Source organism: Aulonocara sp. 'chitande type north' Nkhata Bay, linkage group LG3, assembly GCF_057382095.1.
Source record: "Aulonocara sp. 'chitande type north' Nkhata Bay isolate Kocher_YH1m ecotype deep benthic linkage group LG3, A_spYH_male_GT1.1, whole genome shotgun sequence".
Lineage (NCBI taxonomy): Eukaryota > Metazoa > Chordata > Actinopteri > Cichliformes > Cichlidae > Aulonocara > Aulonocara sp. 'chitande type north' Nkhata Bay.
This window is the reverse complement of record NC_141346.1, coordinates 50,334,908-50,345,029: the sequence shown is the minus strand read 5'-3', so window position 1 is coordinate 50,345,029 and position 10,122 is coordinate 50,334,908. Positions and strand designations below refer to the sequence as shown.

At 40.6% G+C, this 10,122-nt stretch overlaps 1 non-coding gene across 1 annotated transcript; it reads left to right on the top strand.

Annotated features, from left to right (window-relative positions):
• The first annotated feature begins 5,331 nt into the window (after positions 1-5,331).
• trnac-gca (transfer RNA cysteine (anticodon GCA)) lies at positions 5,332-5,403 on the top strand. Its single transcript has one exon. It is a non-coding gene; the product is annotated as a tRNA-Cys (tRNA).
• The last annotated feature ends 4,719 nt before the right edge of the window (positions 5,404-10,122 follow it).

Here is a 10,122-nt window from a genome sequence, read left to right as displayed (position 1 = left end):
TGACATTCTGAAAAGACACACAGGTGGTCAACTTCACACCATTTATAGATTATTCACATGGGGATTTAAAGGGAACTGATGGAATAAGTGATTGTGTATCAGTTTTAATAAAAGTTTACTTTTTTACACGTTTCTTGCACTGGGTTGGACTGAAGGTTGCTTTCAAAATTTCATTAGCTTTCTTAGCCCTAACCCCACAGGTTAGAGGTTTCTCTGCTCTGATTAAAGAATTAACTCTAAACTAGCACTGAACTTTAAGAACAAGTTATGTGTGGCTTTCAGAAAAAAAACAAAAGGAGCTTGTTATTTCAATTTTCGCATCCAAAATGACCAGAGCTTACCCTGCTTTACTTGGTGGTCAGGGTAATCTGGCCATAAGCTGCTCTGTCGAGCAAAGACTGGCATTTTATTGACTCAAATGGTACACTGGGCCATCTCTGCTCTCACTCAGAAACTCAACCCTCCCAATGTGCTCCAACTTTAACCCTAGCTGTAACCTCATGGGTCAGAGGATCCACTGCTGTGAATAAAGAGTTAACACTGATGCCAACTCTGAACTTTAAAAACAAGACATGTATGACTTTCTTTATATATATATATATAAAAAAGACAGTTGACAATCAGATGGGGTCTCTCATCCAAGTACTAACCAGGCCCTACCCAGCTTAGCTTTTAAGCTCTCAAGTGATCCAACATGGTCAGTGCAGCCTGCTATTAAGCGGCTCCTTTGGGTACAAACAGGCAATTAATGGATTCATACAGTGAAACTAGCTGTCTGTGTAAATCTGACATAACTATAACCCTAGCTGTAAACCCAACCGAGGTCATAACCCTAACCCTGTCCCTTACAACATGGGTCAGAGGTTTCTCTGCTCTGACTAACTTTGGCTATACTCTATACCCAAAACTAAACTGTAGGAGCAAGACATGTAAGACTCTAAAACTGTCTCTGATCTCATTCAAAAGCCCGACCCACCCAATGTACTCCAATGCAAACACTAATTATGATGATCCATGAACAACACCAGCAAAGGAATATCAGATACACAGAGCGTGAGTAGGCAGGTGAGCTGATGGAGTCTGTTTTACAGGGAAGGATTCCAGGTCAAAATGATTAGCTTGACACAGACAGACAAGTAGATCTGACAAGAAACCCATGGAGGGAAGCTCCCTGTAAACACTTATTGTGCTGATTTTAACTCAAGAAGAGGTTTGGAAGTCTTTAGTCATTGACTCATCTCTCTGCAAACCTCTGTGACTTTAGGCGGTCTGAGCTGAGCTGTTGTGAGCTGCAGTTCGCCAACAGATCCACAGAGGATGCCATCGCCCACGTCCTACACACCACTCTCAGCCATGTGGACAAGAAACAGGGTAACTATGTGCGAATGCTGTTTGTTGATTACAGTTCAGCGTTTAACACAATAGTGCCCTGCAGACTGTTCACGAAGCTCAGGGATCTGGGACTTAACAGCCGTCTGTGTGCATGGGTGTTGGACTTCCTCACTGGCAGAACTCAGGTGGTGAGGGTGGGCAGGTGCTTCTCCAACAGCATCACCATCAACACAGGAGCACCTCAGGGATGTGTCCTCTCGCCACTGCTCTACTCCCTCTACACTTCAGACTGTGTGGCCACCCATGGCTCCAACACCATTGTGAACACAGTGGTGTTGGGTGCCATCTCCAACAACGATGAGGCGGCCTACATGGATGAAGTGAAGAATCTGGCATCGTGGTGCCAGGACAACCACCTCCAGCTGAACGTCAGCAAGACCAAGGAGCTGGTGGTGCACTTCAGAAGGGGTCAGCACAGAGACTACAAGCCCATTATCATCAATGGAGCTCCAGTGGAGAGGGTGCAGTCCTTCAAGTATCTTGGTGTCCACATCTCCTCAGACCTGACATGGGCTGCCCACATTCAGGTCCAGACCAAAAAGGCTAGGCAGCGCCTGTATCACCTACGACAACTGAGGAAGTTCAGGGTCTCTCCAAAGATCCTCAGGATTTTCTATACAGGCGCTGTGGAGAGCATCCTCACACAGAACATGACATCGTGGTTCGGGAACAGCTGTGTGAAGGACCAAAAAGCTCTCCAGAGAGTGATCCGTACAGCAGAACGCTGCTGCAGGATTGCTCTCCCCCCGCTTCAGGACACCTACACCAGGAGATGCCGAACTAGAGCAGCGCAGATACTGAAGGACCCGTCCCATCCTGGCAACAAACTGTTCCAACTTCTGCAATCTGGTAGAAGGTTCCGCATCTTCCGGGCAAGGACAGAGAGACTCAAGAGGAGCTTCTATCCCCAAGCCATCCGTGCCCTAAACACACACACCCGCCCTCTCACATCATCTATAATTGACTGAGACAGGACTCTTCCAGACACTAAACCAAGGCACAATGTACATTTCAATTCCTTTAATTTTAAATATGTTTATATTGTCTATCCTGTAAAATAGTCAGATGTCTATTCATATTAATGTACAGAATTCACCTGCTTGCTGCTACTACTACACATTCACCCAATGTATATACTGTATATATATATATATATATATATATATATATATATATATATATATATATATGTTCTTCCTCTACACCCCCCCCCAATTTTTGCACATGTCGAGGAGCGTGTCAGGCTACATTTCACTGTGTGCTATACTTGTATAACTATGCATGTGACGAATAAAGAACCTTGAACCTTGTGGTTGCTAAACACTTTCACTTTCCAAAATTACCACTTACAGTTGATTGTGGAATATCCAGGAGGGAAAAATGACATGAACTGCCTACATTTGAAGTCAGAGAGCTCTATAGAACAACCCATCCTTTCTCAAATGTTTGTGAAGACAGGCTGCATGGCTTGGAGCTTGATTTTTACACCTGTGCCTATGGGGGTAATACACAGTAATATGCCCTGACAGGCAGGTTGGAGTTTTACTGACCAATGGGGCTAAGCTAGCCAGAATAGTCATTGCACTCTCCCTGCAGTATTCCAAGAGGAAGCTGTAAGTCAAGTCGAGCTTTTCTGTGTGTCAATATGTGAACTGTTTGAACTAGATGGTTTCATATAAAAATATGTCAAGTTTAAATATTGAAAGGTGGGATCCCCCTTTCAAATCACAAGCCCATAAAAGTATTTTCAAGGCAAAATATAAAACAATAGCTTTACTCTGTCACTGTTGTCTGTTGTCTTTCTCACCAGGAGATAGTTAATCTGCCCGAAGCAGGCTGTCTGCGGCAGCCAATATTAATGTTATTGATCATTGTCAGCTCTTGTGTTTCTTCCAACCTCAGATCACACTGGGGTGTGCAGTTTCTTTGCTTTTTTCTTTCCAGTAAAAGCTTCTTTTTTCATTAGTCCCCTTCTCTGTTCTTCTCCCCAATAACCTGTCTACTTTATTGCACACAGTCCTTAGAAAGTGACAACTTGGGAAACTGAATCAAAGTTTCAATAAAGCCTGGACTGCTGCAGGCTTTGACAAGTAAGGTGGATGGAGTGGAGGAGTACAGAAAGAGACTGAAGAAGGACATATCGGTTCCAGAAAGATAAATAGTTCATGAAGCTGTTGACTCCACCATTTTGTTACTTTTGGCTAAGAATTTTCCACCCGCCTGCAGCTCTTTTTGCCTACAAATTATTCATCGCACTTCCCACAGGCCTTAGCTGTCAATCCCAGAATTAGGGGTTTGTAGGGAAGATGGGAGCTGGAAGTTTGTCGCGAGATCAGGTGCATGCATACTCAGAAAGAGCTTGATAAAACTATAAAAGCTATTATAATACCATACAATCATTTCAGCTACACTTTCAGACAAACTCTGAATACACAATCAAAGAGAAACGCAAAATTAATAAATATATGGATAGGAGACTTCAGTTCAAATCAATTTTATTTATATAGCACCAAACCACAACAACAGTCACCTCAAGGCTCTTTATATTGTAAGGTAGACCCTACAATAATACCTAGAGAAAAACCCAACAATCATATGATCCCCTATAAACAAGCACTTTGGCGACAGTGGGAAGGAAAAACTCCCTTTTAACAGGAAGAACCAGGATCAGGGAGGGGCGGGGCCACCTGCTGCGACCGGTTGGGGTGAGAGAAGGAAGACAGGATAGAAGACATGCTGTGGAAGAGAGACAGAGATTAATAACAAGTATGATTCAATGCAGAGTGGTCTATTAGCACAATTAAAAATGAAAGGGTTAAAGAATACTGAAGCAAATTTGAACAAATGCAAGAATTTGTCACATCTTATGAACGATTTAGTCTTCATGTAAATTTACATGTACTATTAATTTTGGTGCATTTAATTGTATATTTTCCGAGTGATTTATTTGTTTTTATTTATTTATCTATTTTTATTTAGTCGTTTCAGGTGCTCAAGGACTTAACAGCATGACTGCTGTCACCAATAATTTGCTTCTGATGCGTTCCCCAGCAAATCTTTAAACAAGGATCACTCATAAAAAATGCATAAATATGGAACTCTGTGATAATGTTGGGAAGAAATGCATTTCTTACAGTTCATATTTCATGAGTCAAAATGTTCATTTGTACAAAAGTAGCTCACAGCTCAGTTTTGAAAAGTTCGGACTGCTGTGACTGTTTTGACAGCGCGACTGTAATCTTTTCGCTGCATCTGTCATTGCATATTCAGTGTGTGCGTTTCCACTCACATGCTGTAAACCTCAGACAAATTGAAAGTGCAGAATGTTCACACTGGGTTGGTAAAGCCATCAACCTGGAAATGGAAACCTTGTCAGCGGTGAAGAATTGATGGTCATGGCTTCCCAGCCACCCACAGTGACTCTCTCTGCAGGATTAGAACAACATTATTCAGATTGCAGATGAACATTAGACTGGGATATCGCTCAAATCACGACATACCGTATGTGCTCTACCTCAATCCAGCCAGTGTTTGTGAACATGAACAGCTGTCATCCAAAGCCAGAAATAGCACACTTCCAGGACTTACCTGCTGCGTCGAGCAGACTCGCTGCCTCAGCGGTGCTTCATAACTAGTGAGTGGAAATCAGATTTTGTGAGCCGGCAGATGTTTGCTTTATGTTTTCTATTAAAGCTAAAGGCGATTTTTGAATAGAGACAATACCAGTGTTCAACCAAACTTTTTTCCAGTATGTAAAAGCGATTGCTGTTCTTTCCCTTTTTTTTTCCTTCCTCTGATGCACTACATATATGCAATATTGTAATATTGTATGCAGTATATACAATATCTTCTGCTTCCACATCATCACCCAACCTGTCAGTAATACAAATGCAATCTAACATGTGTTCAATCTCAATATAGAATAATAAATAGGGATTGTGGGGTATAGCTCAGTGGTAGAGCATTTGACTGCAGATCAAGAGGTCCCTGGTTCAAATCCAGGTGCCCCCTGTTTTAGGGCAGGGATAGCTCAGTAGTTAGAGTGGTCGCCCCAAGGTCGGGGTTTCGAATCCACTGAATAGGTACCCTTGAGCAAAGTCCCGTCCCTACACACTGCTCCCCGGGCGCCTGCTTAGTGGCTGCCCACTGCTTCACTGAGTGAATGGGTCAAATGCAGAGAAAAGCAAGTAATTTCCCCACAGGGATCAATAAAGTATATATCATTACTATTATTAGATTTATTGTAGCTTTGTCCTGATTTCAGTATACCAGGCAGGTCATTGGGTCAAGACAGTGTGCACAGTATATACTTCTGTTTTTTTTTCTTTCTTATTTTGTTTGTTTTTGGAGATGAAGGGAAAACAGGCAAAAAAGTGTAACCAATTCGTGAAAGATTGCACTAATCCCCTTATGCAGTGGTCGTAAATCCAGCTACAGGCATCACCTTAGCATGACTGCAAATGATAAAAAACAACATTTAAATATTAATATAGAAAATTTCCACAAGTATTATACCTAGCAGAGATGGGCAGTAACGTGTTACAAGTAATGTGTTACTGTAATCCGATTACTTTTTTCAAGTAACGAGTAAAGTAAGGGATTACTATTAGGTAATTACATTACTGTTACTTTCACGTAAGAACTCTATGTTACTACGTTACTAACTAATCGCGATTTTTTTGCGAGAGTGTCTCATGACAGTGACGTAAGCGAGTGCGACGTTCGTGGCAACAGCTGTGTGCAGATCAAAAATGGATCATATAACAAGTGCGACAGAGTATGAGCGTGCAGCGTTTAAAGCGTGGAAGTACTGACCTTACTTTGAGTTTGATTCTGTAAAAAGTGACAAAAACATTAGCGTCCGCTGTTCACTGCGTGGGAAGAAAACTTCTTTTTCCATCGAAAAAACTCCTGAACTTCCGAGCAAGCACCAAATACGCTGCCGCTGGAAAGTGAAATTCACAGAGAAACTGCCGTATCCTTCCATTGACCACCGCGACACACCTGCACCAGGGTAAACCTCCGCCTGCCCCACTCCTGCTATACAGGTGAAAATAGAGCAACAGGACCGCTGAGTCTTTGATTTTATTTATTTTCTGCTGTGTTTTACTTGCATCTATTTGAAAGAGTGAGTGCAAACACAAAAAACTATTATATTTTATGTGCTAGAAAGTGTAGAGAATAGGTTTAAAAGTTAAACAAATTTCTTCCAGTCAGAGAATGCTGTATATAATTTAATGTTTGCTTGATGCATAAAGTTAAAAGATTAAAACTGATAAAACCAGTTTTAAAAAGAGATTTTTTTCATTTTATTACATTTTATATGATGGATTATGCAGAAACAGTAGAATTGGGCTGAAAGATCTATTGCTTTATTACTTATTTAGGGTGTAAATCCTGTTTTGAAAAGTAACTAAGTAACGAATTACTTTTGAAAATAAGTAATCAGTAAAGTAATGGGATTACTTTTTTCAGGAAGTAATCATTAATTAGTTACTAATTACTTTTTTCAAGTAATTTGACCAACACTGATACCTAGCCCGAGTGCCGACCCCGACCTATGCTCTGACAACCCTCACTAATATTTAACACAAGAAGTGCGCAAATAGGGAGGGAATAGTATTGTATTTTCTGTAAAGTCATTCTGTTTTTTCCACCTTTTAAATGCACTTTAGGAAGTTTGTAGTGCAATGGAAACATATGCAATGTACAGGCTTTTCTTATTTGCCCTGTTTGAAATCCATTTTATACTTTTAAATATAATTTTTGAGTAGAATTATTCTTTTTTTTTTTTTTTAAATGGATTAATTATTTAATAATGTAACACATTTTAGGCAGATGTACAACATAAAAGTGAAATCAGAGGTCAAATGTAACATGATAATTTTTTACATGCTGACAATACACACCACTTGTAAGAAGCATAGTTTCTAAATTACAAGGATTTCAGTTTTCTAGCAATGAATCATTAAGTTGACCTTTAAGACCTTGGTCAACTTAAGAAAAGCTTGTTAGTTCTTCATCACGCTGTCTGTGAACAATTAGCCACCACAAAACTGACGGGACTAGCTCCGTTCCTATTTAGGCTATATATAAGTGTAGGTTAATAATAGACATGGTCAAGATAATTCGGTGTTTGGTCTAAATGTGCTCCATGCAAGAAGACTAGTTTAACTGTATCATACTTGACACATGAGACTATGTGAGTGTTTGACTCCACATCCTCAGTGTGATTTTCTTTCCTGAAAAACCAGAATAAATTGCACAATACATTTTTTAAGCAACAACTTGCACAGAAATGCCAGATTAAGCAAAAAGATACAAATTTAAAGTTAAATATGCAAATTTATTTTATTATTATTTTTATTCTTTTTTTGGTAAGGTAAGGTTAAAAAAAATATTAAAAATTTTAAAAGAAAATTATTTGATGGTTCGGGCTTTACAGAGTTAAGAAAACACTCTGACATCTTCTAATTTTCCTAATTTCACTCATATTTGTCCCTTTTCAGCGTTGGTCCTTCATTTTTTTGACCTAGCATAAATTATGCAAGCAATTTCAGTGAAGAGAAAGCGGCAGAGAAGAAAATGCCAGATTCTGAGAATATGGTGGCCAGGTTGAGATTGCAGGCATGTGCTCAGTGAACCTGCACAGTCACTGTTCTCTCATCAGTTGAATTAACAGAATTAATTATGACTCTCTGCCTGGGAACACTCTGCTGGCATTTACATGCGGTGACCCATAATCCCTTCTCTGCAGTGTTTATGCGTTTGTGTGTGTTCATGCACCTTACCCTTGAAAAGAACAGCTGCTAAGCATGGACAGTGATCACACACACATACCTACAGTCACACAATGGCACACGCACATTTTGCTGTACCTGCCTGTTAGCATTATTGGACAAGACAGCTCCCTGTGTAATTTGCATAGTGATATCATTTGGATAATATTGCAGCTAGCTTAGGCGCCACCTGCTTCTGTGCTGAAATTGCTGGTGAAAAATGGAGGCCAGGTGGGAACAGGGGTGTGGGGCTTCACGGAGCTAGAATGCAACCTTCTCCAATTATGATATACATCGTTATAATTGGGGGATGCGTGTCTTTGGGTGTAATTGTGCAAATCTTTTTTTGCCGTTTGACTGCGGTGTTTGCCCTTACGTGTTGACATCATCATAAACTGAATAAGCAGCTTTCTCTCACTCGTTCACTCAGCTCCATCGTGCATTCAGATTTTCTAAATTTGTACAGTTTCTGAAATAGTGAAATGATAAAGTCCCATTGACTTTGACTGGAGAGCCAGTTGTCTCTCACTCTTAGGCTACGTTCACACTGCAGGCTAAAGCACATCAAATCCGACTTTTTTGACCCTATGCAACCCATATCCAATCATGGTATGACAGTGCGAACAGCACAAATCCGATATTTTCAAATCTGACCTGGGTCACTTTCGTATGTGGTACTGAATCCGATACATACCTGATGTTTTAGAAAGCGACTGCTGTTTGAATGGTCATGTCGCATTAAATCTGTCTTTTACGTCACTGACACCACACAGATGCCAATCCGGTTGTTAAGTCTGACGTCACTAGCCGTGTCTGGGCCTAAACTCCGCTGCAGGTCCATATATCAAACAATCACTATGGCATTACTGAGAGTTGAAAACCTGTCTAAAGTCTTTCATCTTTAATAAAATGATCAGCGTTCTGCTCTACCAGGTGTAACAGTTGAGTATAACATCCAGGCATCCATGAAAACGGAATTTATGACATTTAACGGAGTTAGAAGTTAGCAGGAAGTTAGCTCGCTAGCTTCTATCTAAATACAATATAGCATGTCCTGACTGCAGGGTTTTGGAAACAAATTAAAACGTACAGCTCTGTTATCACTTCCAACATAAATGAAGACAGAAAGCTAAACAGCAGTGACGTTTGTAGGGTTACTGAAGTTTGGCTAGCTGGTATATAATGATGTGCTACGTGACCGCTAGCGACACAGCTATGTTAGCATAATATAAACAAGCTAACTTTTTTTCCACTGGATAAAAGTTAATGTGAGTGTTCTCGGTGGTCAGGAACAAATGTAATCGCATGGCAGGATGCTGTAAAAGGACCACACTTCAGCCAGGAGAACAACTGAGATAATCCATCCACAATACGAGGTTAGTCATTCATATACTGCTGCATGGGCTGGGCTGTAGTTACATCCTAAGGTTTTAAAAACTGAGCTTAAATAAATGATTAGCGGTAATAAAAGCCGAGGAAGGTCAACAGTGATCACTGACTGTTTTAGGAGCTTTTTGAGATTAAATAGAAGAAAATACAAAACATTAAACATGTTAACAACACAAAAGCCATATTAAACGCAGACTACTTTAGGCCCGGATGCAGGATTCGTCATGTCATCACTTAACGACCGGATTATCAGTGCCGGAGAAGACAAACAAGAAAGCATGGCGGCCATTGTTAAAGCACGGGCTCTCTTTTTTCTCAGTGTCCTTCTTTCTCTAACTAATTTGTCAAAATCCTGTCGGTTACAACTGTGCAGAAATTGATAGACTGCTGCAACAACACCTACTAGCTCTGTAGCCACTATTTTTACTTCCATAAACAGAGCGGGTTGCGTGTGACGCCTTCTTTTGCGCATGCGGGACGCTTTGAGGGCCGTGTGTGTGACCGTAGCCTTAGTGGCCCAGTGGCAGTATTACCACATGCTCACCTCTCACTTACATACTGT